The sequence below is a fragment of the Ctenopharyngodon idella genome, chromosome 7 (genome assembly GCF_019924925.1).
Source record: "Ctenopharyngodon idella isolate HZGC_01 chromosome 7, HZGC01, whole genome shotgun sequence".
NCBI classification, from domain to species: Eukaryota; Metazoa; Chordata; class Actinopteri; order Cypriniformes; family Xenocyprididae; genus Ctenopharyngodon; species Ctenopharyngodon idella.
Window position 1 is genome coordinate 37374832 of NC_067226.1, and position 18207 is coordinate 37393038.

Genomic DNA, 18207 nt, shown 5'->3' on the forward strand with positions numbered 1-18207 from the left:
GAGCCATCTGATAACCAAACTACATTGGAATTACCGAACGGAAAAATCAACTGAGCCTGGAGCGGTTTGTGTTCAGATTGCATGTTTTTAGCAAACCGTACTGTAAGATGAAATCGAACCATACTCAGACCACCTCCCGAGGTGGTCTCGGTTTGGTTCATTTTTGGGGTCTGAAATCGTTTGGAGTGTTCACATATGGGCCAAAAATCACACGAACTGCACTCAGACCCCTGAAAAAGACCAAGTGTGAAAACACCCTTACTGTATTATCAACACAAGGAAGACACAAGTGTAATGAATGGATTTTATTAACAAAAGGATAGACAAAAGTAACTAACAACTACTGAATGGACGAAGTGCAAAAAGATTGATAAATGTGAGTAAATGAGTAGGATGTTACTATGGCAGTTTCAAGTTAATCTTATGGAAAGATAAACTGTAGTTTCTCCAGAATAAATAAGGTAAACCTTATTCTGAATTCACAAATAAACAAAGAGATTATTTGTTATTAACTGATAACAGCTATGCAAAATCTAATGCAATTAGATAATCATATATACTAATGCCAAGGTCTCTGGAAAGAGGTTTGGAAAGTGATATTTATGTCTGCCTGGTCGTGCTGAATCCGAGGGTGACGTCTTCCTTGAGCTGGGCAGCGTTGCAGTGGGAAGAAAGGAGTTGGAAACCGTTTCACAGCCTTGACACCCAGTAATTGAACGTTGAACTCCTGAAACACAGAGAAGGTCCTTTTCCTGGAACACACAGAAGAAGAAGCTTTGACATTGAAGGTTCTGATGTCTGTGCAGACGATCCTTATTCTCTGGAACACACAGACAGAAGGATCTTTAGATTCTGAAATCAGTGCAGATCCGGTCAGTCTGGAACACGCAGATCTGGAGGATATCTGAGGAGAGGATTTTGAAGTCGATGCAGAAGATATTTTGAAGATGGGGGGCTAAGCTTGTTTGTCATTGTCTCCATTGCAGTTTTCTAACTCCTCAAATTCACATCTTGCAGAACTACCTTGTTTCTCTCTTTAGAGCTTCAGAGTCTTGAGAGAACAACTTCACAACTCTGTAGAGTTGGACTTAGCTTAGCACATCTTGGGACCGGAACCTTGAACCGGGACTGGAACAGGAACTGGAGCCTGGAACCAGAACGGGAAACTGCAGTAACCCAGAAACTGGAAAATTTCTCTGCCTCAGAGACAAGCCTTTTAATCTGTCCTGGGAAGGCGGGAAATGCAAATTGGCACCTTTCAGATTCAGTGTTTTGATTGGCTGATGCTGTCAGAGGTGGCCACTGGATGGCCCCTCTCTTGCATGAGGTTCATTTGCATAGCTTAAAGTTCATGTTTACAACAATGTGGTAACACTTTACAATAAGCTTCATTAGTTAACTACATTAGTTAACATGAACTAATAATGAACTGCACTTCTACAGCATTTATTCATCTTTGTTAATGTTAATTTCAACATTTACTAATACATTATTAAAATTGTGTTAACATTAGTTAATGTTCTGTTAATAGAAATGGAGAAGATTTGCTCCATTTTGTCCACTTTGTGTTCATTTTGTGTCCTTTGTGACTTCAAGCCACATGGCAAACCCGTTTGGTGAGTGGAGTTCAGTTCACATCTCAGGTCTTAGGACTGAGTGACAGGGGTGAACAATGGGGCAAAATGGTGATAGGATTAGCCTGCTCAATGACATGCTAATGTCATCATTCTTCCCTTACACAAATGGTCAAGGTGATTGTCTTTGCAGACTTTTCTACTAGTCCATCTGTTTCCTTGTTTGTGAAACTTCTCTTGGAGGTGTGAGTTTTGAGGATCTGTGCTTTTCATTATGGCAGATGAGGTGATTTTTGATGTAATGGGGGGTGTCTGCCCTCATGTCTGCCTGCTGATCACTACAAAACTGATAAAAAAATATGTTGTTACGTAGGAGCAATATTTGTGGGCAGCGCCATATATGCCATAGCTGTGCACAAGACAACCCGTGTTCGAGTCTCAGCTCAAGGTTCAGACTTAGGGCTCATTGACACAGAGTGCAGTTTTGCTTTCAAAAACACAAGACGTGGGCAGTGGAATGGAGGATGCCTTTTTTAAAAAGTTGAAGTGATTTGAACTTGATCTCTGCGTTTTTAGAACGTCGTATCATGCGGGAGATGCTGCAAAAGACGCAAGACACGAGCACAATGGTCAAACATGTCTGTCTAGCGAAACAATGGAAAAGTATTGGAATGGAATTGGAACATTGGAATGGAAAAGTTTGTTATTTAATCAGCCCCTTATTTGTTCATTAATGACGTCATCATTAGTGTGATGCTCGGACCCCCAGTCCTGACGAAAGGGGACACTGGCAGCCACACTGGCCTTTTGCTCCTCCCTAGCCCTGGAGGAGCTAGGCCCTGGCCGGGTCTGGCTCATAGAGGTCACGGCTCCTGGCCCCGGCGAGGGATAAACTGCTGGAATGCTGCAGATTGCTTTTTGGCCAACTGAAACCTATCAATAACTGCACAATAGGCCAGACGCCGAAAATGGGGCATCCAACAGAAAGGTTTTCTATTTCCTTTTGATGCCTGAGAGGTTGAGCCACAGATGCCTGAGAGGTTGAGCCACAGTTGCTTCTCCATGGCAATCAAACAGCCATTGAATGGTGACGCGTAGGCTGTCTGCTTTGTGGCACCGTAGGCTAAATCCATGCCCTGACAGAGTTCCCTCACCGACTGAGGGTCTGTTCCCTTGCCAGAGTCCAGGTCCTTCAGCAGGTCAGTCTGATATGCCTACAAGACCACCATGGTGTGCAGGGACACACCAGCTTGACCCGCTACCTCATATGCTTTGCCCATGAGACCAGATATCACTTTACAGGGCCTCGAGAGCAAAGTGGGCCTCTTTAGTGTTGATGCCAATGCAGGGGAGAGATGGTTAGCTAGCATCTTTTTAACCCATGGCATCCGCAAATACCCATGCTCCTTAAATCCCATGATAGCCAAATAATTTGTCATTGCTGAGTTATGGACACAAGCCAAATATGGGAAGCCCCAGGACCTTGACACTTCAATGTGGAGATCCGGGAAGAACGACATATATCTGTGGGACTCCGCAGACATCTTACCGTTAGTAAGGAAATGCTCATCTAATTTACTTCTCCTAACTTCCTTTTTCTCATCTGGCCTTTCTAAACTAAATTTATTGACTGCACGAGTTACTACCATGAGCAGCTTCTCATATGCGCGAGATTGAGAAGACTGCTGGGAGAAAGTACCTGGGGCATCCACGCCGCCAACCAGTTCTTCAGAACCAGAAGCAGCTGACAATAGGTTCTCGTCTGGATCAAAAGAAATTGCTAGGCAAGCTTCTGAATCCAGAACAAGGTCCTCTGTGATTAAAGCGAGAGAAAGGGAAGAACCCATCTCAAGCTCATCAGCCAGCTCCATCTGCAAGCCCCATGATTTGAGCCACCACACTGCCTCGGCAGACACAGGACCCAAACCATGGGGTGCAGACGCCTGACTGCCATCACTCGAGAAAATACCCATGTGTGAGTGAAGTTTCTTCATTGTGAACTGCTAACAATGAGGACAATCGATTCCCACCAGAAAACTGTGAATCATAAATTGTGATCGTCATCCCTTGTTAAAAAACAAGGGCATGGTGGAACACACTATTTGTACTGTTTGCTATTTCACTCATACAGACAAACAAGGGTTATATTTTCTTTCTCAGACACAAAAAATCAAACATGTGGTTTCCTGAAGACAAAAAAAAAAAAAAAAAAAAAAAAAAAGCTGGTGACATTTTTGTTGGGCATCTATTTATGGCCAATGAAATTGGCGTGTTTCCAAATGTGCTTCAGATACCGGCTCATGCGGAAGGGTTCCCATAGCTTCAACGCTATGACGCACCGTCAAGTTCCCTTGAAAGGGAGCTGCATTTTCTAAACTTTATTTCTGGTTTAAAAAGGAAAAAAAAGAAATGGGCGCACAAGTACACAGACCCTTCACATAGATCAGTAATCAGAATCAGCAAAATGTAATTATTTTAACAAAATAAGAGGGATAAAAAATGTAAACATCTGTTATGTGAAATGGCTTCTTCAGGGCAACACTAAATATGATGCCTCTTATTTTGTTGAGTTTATTAACATACAGCAAGGTGTTTGTGAACAAAATTTTTACCAGAATCCCCAATTCACAATCCACCACAAATGTTTTCATCTGAGATATTTATATTTTGTATATGTGTATTTTTTATAACCATGCATATACAGGTTTAACCTACATTATAGACCCAAAATCAGCCTTTCAGTGTTCAAAACCTGACTTCACGAGCACATCCTAACTGTCCTTGATGTTTGTCGATAATGGAAATGAAATTTAAAAGTTCAAATATACAAAAAACTGAAGCCAGAGTTTCATTTGCCATAAACCTTTAATCTTGATGTTCTTGTTGGAGCTGTGGATTAGTTTTAGGGACAGGCACACCGAGAGATCTGACAATGTAATTTCTATCCAGGAAAAAATGTGTCTCTATTAATCCTAAATTTACACGTTTTGAGGTTTGACGGTCACATTTTGTGTTCCTCCAAGCATATAATCAACATTTCTAATGAAAAATAACAATGTTACGGCGCAATTATCCTAAAATGTCAGAGTCGCTTTTCAATACAACTGCTGCCAAATGAAATTCAAATGAGTCGTCATTATGCACATTTTTATTTCTACAAGATACAGATGAAACATCATAACAATTATATATCTGACTGTCATATCTGTGATTAAAGGGGTAGTTTACCAAAAATTAAGATTCTGTCATCAATTTTCAAATGAGGGTGCTTGCATGATGCCGTTTGTCCATGTCGCTCTTTTCTATACAAAAACAGATCAATGTGACCATGACTCAATGTGTTTTTTTTTTATCTTTTTTGGAGTTTAACAGCCATTGGCACTTAGATCTGTTTTTGTATCTGTTGCAGCATGAATATTTACAATGTATATAATATGGTGTTATAAATTATGCTGAAAATTCAGATAAATTAAAATATATTCACACAGAAAACAGTTGTTTTAAATTGTAATAATATTTCACAATAGTTCTGTTTTTTACTGTATTTTGATCAAATAAATACAGTCTTGATGAGCAGAAGAGACATTGGTGTGCAATATTGAACCACATAAAATAAATAAATAATAAAAACTTCATAAATCTCTCTCTTTCACACGTTTTAAAGAATCACATAAGTTTAATCAGGATGACTGATTGTATTTTATATGTCTTTTGTATAAGTTTCCTCTGGATGACTGATTTTCATACAGTTTCTCATATGAAATGTTTGTGTTTTTGTGCAGGTCTCTGGAGGGAAAATGTTCCACTGACTTTCAGTTCTGCAACCTCAAAGTAAGATCAACCAACACACACACACACACACACACATACACACTGCAAGAGCAGCTCTGAGAAACCTGAAGACATATATGAACCAGAGTTTGGGGCTAATTTTTGGTTGGTTAATAAGTGATAGTTGGTTTGGTTGTGATAACATTTGAGACAGATAAAGATGAATATGTCTGTTTGTCTCTGCTGAAGTCACCCTGCCTCATCAGGCTTTGATGAAGCTGTGAATATGGATCTCCTAATGCTCGTCTGATTGGCAAGTGTGACCTGTGTTTGTGATCATTGGTGTTTGTTTGCATTGGTTTGTTGATCTGTGTCAACACACTGACTTACCAAGGACATCGTTTAAACCCCACAGAGACGATAATCAACGCTGATTTGTCACACACTTGACTGCTGAATTTGTCTTTATAATGTGCTGTTGTTTCTTGTGTTCAGTCTTGAAGTCTTGCAGATGTTACAGAGATATCACTGATGAACGATCATATACATTCATTTGCCACCATGTCTGAGATGAACAATAGATCCGGTTCTTCAGGATGTGTGTCATCTGAACAGATCTGCATCCACTCGTATTCATCTTTAATCGAGTCTAACCTTCGCTCTTTTCCAGATCGCAGTTACGTTCAGTGGCTTATATCAGGTCCTCTACTCACTGCTGTTCTTGACATTCAATTTAATCTGGTTTTTAAGTTTAACTGTTTTATCTTTCTTCAACATCCATGTCTGATGTCTTTGAAATCACAGTCTGTAGTGAAAATTTGAGACCGGGGGCAAATTCCAAACAGTGTTTTTGCTCCCTTGAAGATCACTCCGGGAAGGGGATGCCATTTGTAGGAGCTTTCCAAATGAAAGTGAACAATTGAATACCTTCACGAAGGGCCCTTCCACAAGTCCGTTAGCGAATACAATGCTCACTTTAAGGAAATCATTATAAAATGTATCATTTAAAAGATCTGTGAACCAGGATATTTGATCATGTCACCACCAGTAAATACTCAAAAGATTAACCCCGGTATTTCTATTGGCTTTTTCTGTCATAATGACTGCATTATAAACACACAGTTACAGCAGCCATAGAAAAACTAGTGTTTAAAAGTCAAGGGTGAAGAGCCCAACTAAAGCAACACTGATCACAATAATGGTGACTATGAACTTTATTATTTTCAATAAATCATCAACAACTAACCATCTGTTAATTCTCAATAAGAACTTCTTTAGACTTATGACAGAAATAAAGTCAACTGGTTTGTAATAACTGAAGCTGGTAATGCTGTTGTTGTTGTTGTTTAACCTTCCTCTGCTAAGATCTTGAGAGATCTGTTAGTGTTTACTGTTTTCTATATAACCTCTAGTTACCTCTACTGAGTGGTAGTTAAGTTTTATCACCTCAAAAATGAATCGGTTTCCTCGTGTTTTCTAAGTAAACTCAACTATTTGTTGTAAAATTAATTAATTAATTAACTAATTAAGAATTTGTAATTGATTTTACAGTACAACAGTATTACAATATTGATTGTTAGTTTACAATATTAATATTTATGGCTGTCTTAATTTCTTCATTTTCAAATGTTAATTCATTGAGCTTTTAGTTTGGTTGATAAAATGGTTTGACCATGTTTTGTTCAGAAATGAACGGTAAAGCGATTCAAACTCAGAGCAGATGCAGATGAAGCTGCTCACATGTAAATGGACACAGTGACACACTTTCATCTAAAACACACAGCACATGTATTTGTTTTATTTAATCAGAACATTTGCCATTTGATAATCGCACATTCTAGTCATATTACGAGTTTTGGTATTATTTTGATTAATAATTGCTTCATCATGACCCTCATCACTGAACAGTTTCAACCATTTATTGAACAAAACTGGTGATGGTTTAAAACCACATGAATTTAAAAACACATGTGAAATAAACTTTGCACATGGGAAACATGCTTCACATGTGTTCAGCATATGTGGAGAACATGGAAAATTCATGTGGTTTTTTTGTAAGAGAAGCTTTGAGTAGATTTGTATTCAGATTTCACTATGACAATGTGCCTGGAAATACAAATAAACTTAGGAGTCAGCATAAAAACAGGCCATTAGCATTTCTATCACCACTGTCATTTTTTGAGGTAATGTAAAAATGGTCTGATTTTATGTTGGAGTGAGTTTAGAGGAGGTGAATTAGTGTGATTCAGCTCTGAACGGCCTTCAGACACGATTTACACCCCGCAATTTACTCAAGTTCAAACAGCCAAGACTGAAGGGTCGTCGTCTGTCTCTCTCTCCAATAAAACTGTCTCTCTGCTAAAACACACACACACACACGTCTGATCTCTGCTGCTGATTTCAGCTGTACAGCGATCAGGACTTATCACCATTAATCATTAATAATACAACATCTGATTTTGCTGAACAACAGCAAGTCTTTTGCTCCACAAATTTTTGCAAAGGTTGTGAGAGAAAAACACAGATGTATTTGAATTAGACATAAAGTATGCAAATATACTCGACCTCCTCACTGAAAACTAGTACCATCTGAATAAGAGAGTTAATATTTCATTTTTATTTAAACCATAAGTTGTCTGCTGGTTGATTGCACATCCACATAGTTTGTGTGTGTGTGTGTGTGTGTGTGTGTGTGTGTGTGTGTGTGTGTGTGTGTGTGTGTGTGTGTGTGTGTGTGATGTGTGTAATTACTTGACTATATTTTGGGGACAAATTTGTACCCAGAAGTGACCAAAACCTGACAAAATCTCCAAAAACCTCCCTTTAGGGACGTCATCATTTGTAAAACTAGCATAAAAATAAAGTAATTTAAGGTTTTTTAAAAATGTAAAATGCAGAAAGTTTTCTGTGATGGGTAGGTTTAGGGGTAGGAGTAGTGTAGGGGGATAGAATATACAGTTCGTACAGTATAAAAACCATTACATCTATGGAGAGTCCCCATACACCACATATACGTGTATTTGTTTGTTTATTTTTATCAGAGTTTGATTTTAAATTTTAAATGCAATCAGCATGTAATGGATCTGATAACCTGAGAGACGGTTGACAAACTCTGAAAAATGTTACTGTGAACATGAGAACATCAGTGGGGTCTACAATTCTGAATGTGTAAGTGACATGATCCACATGTCTTTGGCCCAGTGGGTTGAAAGGCCAGTGTTTTAGGGTAATTAATTAAAATTAATGAGGCTACTAACTTAACTACATACTTCAGTAGTGTGACAGCTATTTTCTGCAGCTATTCCAGTATCATTCATCCGAATTATTTATTTAAAGGGACATATCATGAAAATCTGACTTTTTCTGTGTTTGAGTGCTATAATCGGGTCCCCGGTGCATCTACCAACCCAGAAAACATGAAAAAGAACAACTCGGTAACTTTGTTTTGGCAAGCCTTTCTCTGGAAGCATGTAAAAAACGAGCAGCTCAGATTTCGCTCCCCTTGTGACGTAGGAAGGGGATCTTATTATAATATTACCACCCCTTAATCTGCACGTTTACACCCACGGTGCCGTCATTTTGTTTTCACAAGCAAAAACGGTGTACCAGTTCTAAGGCCATGGCAAAAGTTCCAGCAAAGTATGCTAACTGCTCTGTCGTTGGCTGCACAGACAAGCACAGAACAATATTTAGAGTCTCGTTAGCTTGGATAGCCTGCAAGTTGACCCTGGCAAGCTCAATTTCTAAAAAAGGATATATTAGACCATTCACAGCATTTGATAGCAATCATAAACGTTAGCCTGGTGTTTATGGCTCTGTTTGACAAACAGGTACGCTATGTATAGTGGCCGTCCATATGGATTTTGCACAAAGGATGCTAGTCGATGAGTTGAATCAACTCCACAGCAACTATATAAATTTATCCACTAACCATTCAGAAACTTCCAGTTGCATTCTAAAAGTTGTAACTTCTTCCTGAGTCTCTCCATCAGTGTCTGACTCCAGTTTGAACAATGTAAGGCTGAACACTGTTACTGACAATCGTCATTTTAGCTGTGTGTGAGATTCTCCAGATTTGTTGTTGTTGAGCAACCGAAGCACAAGCTGTTAAAGCTCCGCCCTCTTTTGGAAAGTGGGCAGGGAGCAGCAGCTAATTTGCGTTTAAAAGGACACACACACAAGAACGGCATGTTTTTGCTCACACTCAGGGGCAAATTTGTGTGGTATTTTTAGCTGAAACTTCACAGACACAATCTGGGACACCAGAGACTTATATTACAGGTTTAATATGCACTGTAATTATTTACATGCTTGTAGGTTACCTGTGTGTGTCTCAGAGCTGCTGTTCACGAGTAAATGGAGCTCCACACAAACTGTTATCATTTACATGAGTGGCACGTCTCAAACTCCATCTCCGCGTAAGCTGTGAGTTTTTAACGTTCATCTGTAAATGCAATGTGCGACATTTCTTTAGGTTTTTAAGGTAAGTCATGTATAAACCTACGCAAACGCAGGAGAATACATCAGTATGTTTCTAAATGTGCTAACATCGCAATTTCAAAATAAAAGTTTAAGCCCTCATTTAAGTCCACATGTTCTTGTTAAAGAAATTACAGTGGTTGTAGCATTTGTTTTGTAAAGACATGGCCAAATATTAAAGATTAAGTGGACATTTAAAATAAATGTTGTAAGCCAATATTAAACACAAATTGGATCGCGTTGTAAAGTGTAAAAACAATCGTCAGGCCGTTGGCGCCCTTTGCAGGCATTTGTTATATTACATAAAGTACATTAGTTATATTGTTTACAATACATTATGTATTTTGACAGTTTTGTTCAGTAAAACAATATGATTACTTGATTTTGATACTTTTACTTGAATCAATTATTATTGTGTTATTGCTGTTATATATGTATTTTAAGCCATATGTGTAAGTGAATGTGTTTTGTTGTGTAAGCACCTTTATAATGATTGCGTTAGTACTTGAGCTATATGAGCGATGAGTGCCACCATTATTTTACTGCCGCGGTTCAGAGAATTATATCTGTCGGATTTACAACACGTGAATTCATCCACTTCTTTTTAAATACATGGATGGATGCAAGTATCTGGTGAACTGGGAGAAGAACAGCGTAAACTTTATAGTTGGGGGGTTCGATTACTCAGGTAATCGTCAGAATAATTGAACAATTACTTGATTACCAAAATAATCGTTAGTGACAGCCCTAATGTGATGCAAAGATGAATTTTCAGCATCATTACTCCAGTCTTCAGTGTTGTTCAGGTTTGCTATATCAGACCTCTAGGTGAACAGAGATAATTTGACCCAGTTTTACAGCAGACCAAACAAGATTTCATAAGAGATTTCAAGCCGTGTTTAAGTTCATTGTATTAGTTTAAGCCATTACCCTTTTCCTTTACTGGATCTATGTCTAAACATTGTTCTCCTTTTGACTCTAAAGGTCTAATTAACATACGCACAAAACATGAGAGATAATTATTTCTGCAGAGTCACGATTCAGAAAACTCCAATAATTGAATTCTCCTCTTCATTTCCCTAAAAAACCAGAGCCAGCGGTCCAGACGCAGCTCTCTGAAGTTAATTATCTTCATTATGGAATCATCCTTTCTTCCATGCTCAAACTCTTCAGCACAATATTGAGTAACTCATTATGCAACTTTATGAACTTGCACAATTTGCAATCCAGACATGCAGATTTATACCATTCCATAAACTACCCCACTCTTGCAGTGGTTTAATAACAGATTTGTTTTTTTCAGTTTTAAGGAATATACAGCTAACTGACACAAACACACACACACACACACACACACACACACACACACACACACACACACACACACAGATAGATAAAACCTCAAAATAAAGCTTGACTAAATTAAGTCTTTCAGATGGGCTTTTACTCCAGGGAAAGATTGTGGCACTTTCATTCTTGCCAAGATGGATTTACTGATCAGCACAAAACAAAAGCCAGCTGGAATTACAGAACGTAGCTGTTGACAACTGGAATGGTTTGTAAGATGCTTCAATAGAGTAAAAAAAAAATAAATAAAAAAAAAAATAATAATAATAATAATAATAATAATAAAAAAATCACAACAAACTAAATCACAAACAGTCTGAGAACTGTTTAAAGAGTGTATGTATACATCAAACATTACTTTAAACTGTAAGGATCAGAACAACCATAAAATAAAATTTAGAAAATATTTTTTGCAGAGTCTTTACAGATGGTTTTTGTATAACAACAGTTCACAGCATCTGTCAAGCTCCAAAAAGAACAACTAATCAATAATTATTTAAATTTGGATGTGTTTCTCACACAAAGCAACATATGACTACAGAAGACTAGTGTACATAATTATATAATGGAATTATATTATGGAATTATATTATTGATACTATATATATATATATATATATATATATATATATATATATACATATATATATAAATTAAAAACAAAATTATTTTTGATTAAACAAACAAAACAGAGTGCATAACAACCAACACTAGAAAAAATAACTGAGGAAACTGAGGGAAATATAAACACAAGATAACAAACTAAAATGCAAACAGGTGTGCTCTAAATGAGGTTATAATCAGTGGAAGGTGTGGGTAATTGTTGACAGAGTGCAGATCAGAACCAGAAGGGATGCTGGGAAATGGAGTCCAGAATGAACGTGAGAGAAGGAGGACCGGTGCAATCGTGTGTGTGTGTGTGTGTGTGTGTGTGTGTGTGTTGTGTTCTTACGCTTTGCGTTTATTAAAGTCTGTTTCATCTTCATTCTGCATCACACATCTCTCTCTCTCTCTCTCTCTCTCTCTCTCTCTCTCTCTCTCTCTCTCTCTCTCTCTCTCTCTCTCTCTCTCTCTCTCTCGGATTAAGCTACATGCAACCATGATAGAACATGGAACCTAGATTAGCAGAAGATGAATTAGAAGAAGAAGCAGCAGAAGAAAAAGATAATGTATTTACCTGCCTCCTCCTGTTCGAGCAGGAGGATCGCTCCCTCGAGGATCACACAAGGGACTTCCTAGATCTGGTGTGCCTCACCCACTATTACAACCGCTTTCTATGCATCTTCTACAACACCAGCCTCAACGAGCAGTCGAAGGTATGCCTGCCCATGGAAGGTCCTCAAGGAAGCTTTGCATAGTGTGTGGAGTGGGTGCTGGTCCAATTTGGATCATCATACACCAACTACCTGCTGATGAGGACAACTCCAGCCCCAGTCCGGACCCAGAGTCCAGCCAGCCATGCCCCTTTATGAATAATAAGCCAGAGCCCACCCCTGACTCAGAGCTCGAGCAAGCCACAAAGCAAGAGCCAGAGTAATCGGCAGAGGCCAATTTCATCCCGGAGCCAGAGCCCATTGTGGAGTCTAAACAGGTGTGTGAGCTGGCAACAAAGACCATCATAGAAGGTATTTTTGTGGAATTTAATGGAATGGATTAGTGCCCCGCTCACACTCCTATCACTGATGGCTTTTTAGTGGAGTTCGTCTACATGGTTTGAAGCCCCGTCCATACTCTCATCGCTGAGGGCTTATTAGTTGAGTTTGTTAACAAAGTTTGGAGCCCCGCCCACATTCCCATTGCTGAAGTGCTTGAAATAAGCTGGGTTTCCACAGATATTATGTAATGAGCGGGGTGATGAAATGATTCAAGGACTCCAGTCTCCGCTAGTCCCATCCAGTTTCAAGCCAACATCCTTGCTGCTGGTTCAGTCCAGTCCCAAGTCGTCTTCCTCGCCGCTGGTTCAGCCCAGCACCAAGTCTCCTTTGTCATCCAGCACCAAGTCTCCTTCGTCACAAACGGTTCCACTGAGCCTCCCTCTCCCACCTTCTCTGCCAAAGCCATCCAGTTCCTCGGCCTTGCCTCTGCTGTCTTTCTACATCAGCCTTGCTTCTGCTGTCTTTCTTCAGCCCTTAGCTCCTCGTCCAGTGGTTTTGCCCTGCTGTTTAGATCCACCTTGGGCCAGTCGTCAGCTCCACCTTGGTCTAAGGATCCCTCAGCTCCACCTCGAGACTTCGAGGCCTGGACCTCCACCTTGGTCTATTGTCGCGCTGACTCTGCTTCAGACTTTCCAGATCACTAGCTGCACCTCAACCCTCTACCCCTGTGGCTCTGCCGGGCTGCCAAGCCCACGTCTCCACCTTGGTCACGCCTGACTGCGGCTCTGAGCATTTGAGCGAAACAGAGTGGTGTGATGCTGCGCTCAATATTGCGCTCTAAGCCAGTGCGCTCCACTCAATCGCTCATGGCCCAAGCGAACGTTCCACTCATGTACTGCTCTCGCTCACCAATAAAACGACGTTTGCTCAAATCCTGCTCCGACATGAAGTTTCTATGTACTGTACATTATGTGTTAAAGGCTACACTATAGCCTTTGTTGATGCTTTTTAAGGCATAGTTGGGGGGCATTTACCATTTTGCATTCAGCACATTACAGTATGAATATCACATTAACTATAATTAGCTGAGCCAGTGTGCATCTCTTTAGTTTAATACAGATTACATTGCAGGAGAATATTTGCTTTAAATGTGAATTGCTTTATTTAAATGTAGACATTTCAAGCTTTCTTTAGAAATATGTTCCATGTTTGTGTGATAAGTATTCGCTGAGCTTCAGTTCATTTATGAGACGTGTTTCAGAAAGATTCGCGTGGAGACAGAGACAGCTGGAAGTGTTTATTCTCTCTATTTTACAAAAGCACAAGGTTTTGTTGTTATTGTGCATGTACTCGAATAAAAGTAGATCCTTTATGATGTCTTAGACTTATCTGTATGCCCAAAAATGACAGTATTTTGAAGTGGATTGAAGTGTGTAACAAATTAATCCACTACCATGTTTCCGCTGCCTTTGACTAAGACCAAAACAATACGTCTGTCTGTTTTTAATGAATTTCTTGAATACATCTCAATTACAGTAGGCCTATAGATAGATATTTGTGGTTTTAAAGCAATAGGCTAGTAGCTATTAAGTGGTATAAATAAACATAACGTGACTTGACTTGAGTGCTGAATTTTTGAGCTGGTGCAATCATATCCATATCGCTATGATCAGATCAGGCGCTTTCTTACTATTTTTCACTGCTGTCATATTTGTTGTGTGTTTTTGTCATTGAGAGGATAATATAATATTCACATATTCATCTTAATGGCGCTCTCAGCAGTGTGGACCGCGTCGGGATGTTCTTTAGCAGTATATTGCTGCAAAGGTGTTTCCTGATGTTCTTTTTACCCCAAAGCAAAGTATGAACAAGAACTTCATTGTGAGTACATCACAAAATTAATCTTTGCTAACTAGCGAGAGGAGCAGAATCTTCAGAAAAGCGCTGTCCACTCTGGAGGAAATAATATCACTCCGCTCGAGCTCCACTCCGCTCACATGCTCTCCTATGGCTCCACTGTGGGCTCCTCCAGGCCTTTAGATTCTCCCTGTGTGTACGTCTCCACTCACCACGGAATTTGACTGAACTTGAGCTATTCTGCAAGGAAGAATGTGCAAATATTCCCCAATCTAGGTGTGCAAAGCTAGTACACAGACATATCCGAAAAGATTAATGGCTGTAATTAAAGCAGAAGGTGGCTCTACGGAGTATTAAATCATGGGACTGATGACTTTTCCAACCCTGTTATTCGAGTTGTTCATTTTTTTTTTTTTTTTTTATTAATTTTCATAACTGTTGCATTTTTTCTTTTCTTTTCTTTCTTTTTTTTTGTTCTTTTCTTTTCTTTCTTTTTTTTGGCAAAATTTATAAATGAAGCTGGAAAAGTTGTATGGAAACAACATGAAGAAAACATAGCACAGGTTAATAACGATATGAGTAAGGGTGAGTAAATAAAGGCAGAATTTATATTTGTAGGTGAATATCCATTTAAAAGAATTTCTGCATGAGACACAAGCTAAAACAGCAAGGATTTAAAAAACTGTTACAGGCGAGTGACAAAATGAAAAATGACAGACGAACACTCAACAGCAGATGCACCGCAAACAGATGTGCACACATTAAAATCATCTCGCAGCGACTTCAGATGAAAACAGGTCAAGCTTACGCACCTGACTGTGTCCTGCGGGATTCACAATACATCTTTAATTAAGAAAACAATCTTTCTCTACTCAGAGTTCACTAAACTGAGACCTACTTCTGGATTTTCCATCTTTACTGGTGTTGTTTTTATTGAGAAGTTTCTCATCTGAGAATGACATTTAATCTGTGTTTAAGAAACAGAATGGACAGTTCAGTCAGAAACAATTATTCTGGCATTATTTACTCGCCCTCATGTCGATACAAACCTGTACGATTTCTTTCTTCTGTGGAACACAAAAGAATATGTTTAGCAGAATGTTCATGCTCCTCTTTTACCTGTAATAATAATTATTTCTACACGCACGCCAAAAAAGGATTTTTGGAACAAAGAATGAATAAATGATAGATTTCTATAAATGAATAAGTCTGGCACCCACACAACTGTTTATGTGTTATGATTCACCTTGTGGAACTTGTCATATACTGTAAAATGTAAAGCTAAACTTCCACAATATAAATGATATTGTACACGGGGACTGGCACTTTGATAATAAGAGAAAATTTCCTGGCATGATGACGCAGAAATTGAAAACAACTGACCACATTAACAGCCATTAACAATTAAAATGTTTATGTCACCAAATTTTCACAGTAAATATTTGTCTTGGTTCAGATGGCCAGTCAATCTTTCAGTCAGGTTTTGTCGGTCTTTGAATACAAGTCTGTTCAGTAGATTGTGTACGATCATTATAATTTGTAATCTTAACTTTTATCTTTGTAGAGCTGATCGATAATGAGGCATGCAATGATGAACTGTAACCATGTAAGTCTGGTTTATTGAGAGAAACTCTCAACTGGGTAAAGTAGTTCTGGAAAATGTCACAGTTCTGGGAAACTTCCTGTTAGATAAGAACAGGCCCAAATTATTTTACATTGTTGAAAATTTCAAATGTTTTAATAATCTCATTCTGTACGTCACTCAAGACCAATTTACTCAGCTTGATATGAAAGTCTTTGAGTGTGTGTTATTCTATATGAAGTGGTTTGAAGCTTTAATGGAGGTCTTGTTCATTTCCTTTTCATTCTCTAATGAGTGCACTGTGTCAGACTTCAAAATATAATGCACATTTCTAAGATGTGAGAGAAAGTTTTATGGAAAATTGCTTATCTAATTGTTTTTTTTTTTTTTTTTTTTGGTTTCCAGTAAAAGTGACTCTCAACTCTCAATACTAGATCAGTTCTCAGTTTTCAGGTCAGTGGCAATATTGGGGGAGGGGGAAATATATAAATATTTTATTTTTTAATGATTTATTTTTCTGTAGCAGCCATTGTGATATTAAAAAAGAAATTTGAAATAATGGATAATTCTGGAACAATTGGGGTGATTTTGAAAATGACTTTTCACTCTAGTCTAAAGACCTTTTTTAGGCTGAAAGATTTGGGAAAACTTTCTGGGTGTTTAGACATAAGATTACTTTTTACCAACTTCTTTCAGTAACCTTAAAATTAACATCTCGATTTACTATTAACTCAATTTACTATTAAATAAGTCTTACAATAATAATAATAATTAAAAAAAAAAAATATATATATATATATATATATATATAAACACCTGCAAAGGCCTTTAAATGGTCTCTCAGTCTAGTTCTGTAGGCTACACAATCATGGGGAAGACTGCTGACTTGACAGTTGTCCAAAAGACGACCATTGACACCTTGCACAAGGAGGGCAAGACGCGAAAGGTCATTGCAAAAGAGGCTGGCTGTTCACAGAGCTCTGTGTCCAAGCACATTAATAGAGAGGCGAAGGGAAGGAAAAGATGTGGTAGAAAAAAGTGTACAAGCAATAGGGATAACCGCACACTGGAGAGGATTGTGAAACAAAACCCATTGAAAAATGTGGGGGAGATTCACAAAGAGTGGACTGCAGCTGGAGTCAGTGCTTCAAGAACCACTACGCACAGACATATGCAAGACATGGGTTTCAGCTGTCGCATTCCTTGTGTCAAGCCACTCTTGAACAACAGACAGCATCAGAAGCGTCTCGCCTGGGCTAAAGACAAAAAGGACTGGACTGCTGCTGAGTGGTCCAAAGTTATGTTCTCTGATGAAAGTCAATTTTGCATTTCCTTTGGAAATCAGGGTCCCAGAGTCTGGAGGAAGAGAGGAGAGGCACACAATCCACGTTGCTTGAGGTCCAGTGTAAAGTTTCCACAGTCAGTGATGGTTTGGGGTGCCATGTCATCTGCTGGTGTTGGTCCACGGTCAATGCAGCCGTATACCAGGAAGTTTTAGAGCACTTCATGCTTCCTGCTGCTGACCAACTTTATGGAGATGCAGATTTAATTTTCCAACAGGACTTGGCACCTGCACACAGTGCCAAAGCTACCAGTACCTGGTTTAAGGACCATGGTATCCCTGTTCTTAATTGGCCAGCAAACTCGCCTGACCTTAACCCCATAGAAAATCTATGGGGTATTGTGAAGAGGAAGATGCGATATGCCAGACCCAACCATGCAGAAGAGCTGAAGGCCACTATCAGAGCAACCTGGGCTCTTATAACACCTGAGCAGTGCCACAGACTGATCGACTCCATGCCACGCCGCATATATATATATATATATATATTATTGCATTATTAACAATACAATAATAATTTATTATAATAATAATACTATTGAACAGTAAAATAAAATGAATGTTTTTTATTAAAAACATAATTAATTTATTTTGTAGTACAATTGTAAAATTACAATACTAATTTTTATGTCTTCTTCATTTTCAAACATTAAACCTTCA

At 38.7% G+C, this 18207-nt stretch overlaps 1 protein-coding gene across 47 annotated transcripts in view; it reads left to right on the forward strand.

Moving 5' to 3' along the window:
- The window catches only part of LOC127516487 (receptor-type tyrosine-protein phosphatase delta), a 456273-nt gene that overhangs the window by 204311 nt on the left and 233755 nt on the right, over positions 1 to 18207 (forward strand). For all 47 annotated transcript variants that reach the window (XM_051901159.1, XM_051901162.1, XM_051901178.1 and 44 more), the window contains exon 6: positions 5357 to 5405. The gene's annotated coding sequence lies outside the window, so the exon portion shown is untranslated. The remainder of the gene's footprint in view (positions 1 to 5356; positions 5406 to 18207) is intronic.